We start from the raw sequence: 2032 nt of genomic DNA, 5'->3' as shown, positions 1-2032 counted from the left end.
CTGATTTTGATCGTTTTAATTGGGTAGACAACATTATAGGCCTAAGTGATATATCAAATCATCGGATTTGGCAACATTTTTATAATATATCTGCTTGCTATATAATTCTATTAATATTAGTTTTATTCATAGGCCTATTTAATATGAAGGTAATGTTTGTGAGAAATCAACATTAAAATAACACATTAAAGTGTCCGAGCATTTCTAAACGTTTTCATTCAGAATCAGTTGCTAGCAGTTAGCATGTACTGGTATGCTATACTTTACACTATTCAAATAACCGACTAGATTCAAAGCTGCTTTTTAAGCTTCCAAAGACCATGCTCTGCAAACAATGTCTAGGCATGGGGATATTAAAATTACAATACTAGTCCATTCATTTTCACTGTGTCGACTCACTATCAAGAGATTTTGGCCTACTCGCGCCGTAGATTTCATATCCAAAAGCAGCGAAAACCCACTGCAGTCGCGACTCGTGAGGGAAAGTCAGAATGCATACCGTACTCGCGCGAATAACCGCCCCTCCTAACGTGAAAAGTTCCTTAAGCGCCCGTCAATAATATCGTAAGATTTTCTTTTTAAAAGTCAATAATCCAATCAATCCTGGGACTGTGGTTGTTGGCATGATTTGAGCTGCAGAGTGGAAACACATTCTTCTTAGGTCAATATCAAAATGAGGGACGTATCCAGGGGGGAGCCGTGGGAGCCGCGGCTCCCCCCCCCCCCTTTGTACACAGTGTTAAAACTTTAAAGCTTTCCTGAGCCAATACAAATTCTTTCCTGGGATCACTCAAAGTGAATACTTCTAAACATGTCAATATGCATCAGTACACGTTATACATAGGCCTAATAGAACACATAGGCCTAAGCGTGATCTAAAAAAATAATAAATCCATAAACCTCAGAGCAGGTCTTTTAAGATAGAAATGCGATACTGTGGTTCAATTTCGTTTTTATCCTTTTGCAAGTTTCTTTATATGTTTGTTTAATACTACTACTACTACTACTACTACTACTAATAATAATAATAATAATAATAATAATAATAATAACAATGATGATGATGCCGATAGTAATAATTGATAATTAATATCAACAAAAAGTGAAGAAAATTGTGCTAAATGCGAAAAAAAGTTGTGATTCGTTGCTCATAATATAGTATATATAGTTAAAGCTTAGTAAGCTATAATTAGGCCTAAATTGTCCTGGATATTATGTAGATCCCTGATAAAAGATCATGAGAAATTTTTTGGCGTTTCATTTTGACTATAATGGTAATGTGATGATGATGAATTTTACTATATAAAAGTGTCATTTTCGGCCATCTCGAGAGGTACTATTTCCTCAAATTTTCTCACCTCAGCCCCAGCCATGGTGGGGCTGAAGTGGTTGTGAAATCACGTTTTTGAAGTAGGCCTATGTAAAGTACATATTCAAAGACAATGTTTTAAGCTTTGTTTTATATGGTATATCACACACACAATAATAAAATCTCTATGGTTGTCAAAAATCCCTGATAAAAGATCATGAGAATTTTTTGTTGGCGCTTCATTTTGACTAATGGTGATGTGATGATGATGAATTTTACTAAAAGTGTCATTTCTGGCCATCTAGAGGTACTATTTCCTCAAATTTTCTCACCTCAGCTCCAACCATTGTGGGGCTGAGGTAGGTGTCGACTCACAAAATACCCTCCCCCTCCAGCTTTCAAAACAGATCTGTGCCCTTCCCTGAGTATGACATTAAACTCCATCGAGTCGGCTCCTGATGTATGTCTTAGTGACTGCTGTTTGTTTTTAGGATGTGATCTGGTTTTTCATGTCCATTTTTCGTGATTATGACTATTCAAGGCGCCCCCCCCCCCCTTCAAATTATAAGAAAGTGGGAAAAAAGAAAAATATATTCAAATTGAAGTGCGAGAGTGTAATTCCGGTCATCTAGAGATGCCCTAATCATAAATTTTCTTACCTCAGCCCCAACCATGATAGGGCTGAGGTGGGTGTCGACTCACAAAATGCCCTCCCCCTCCACC

This window comes from Anneissia japonica, unplaced genomic scaffold (assembly GCF_011630105.1).
Source record: "Anneissia japonica isolate Jap-2015-1 unplaced genomic scaffold, ASM1163010v1 scaffold2878_len565122_cov162, whole genome shotgun sequence".
NCBI classification, from domain to species: domain Eukaryota; kingdom Metazoa; phylum Echinodermata; class Crinoidea; order Comatulida; family Comatulidae; genus Anneissia; species Anneissia japonica.
The sequence above is the reverse complement of the archived record's forward strand: the minus strand, read 5'-3'. Positions refer to the sequence as shown.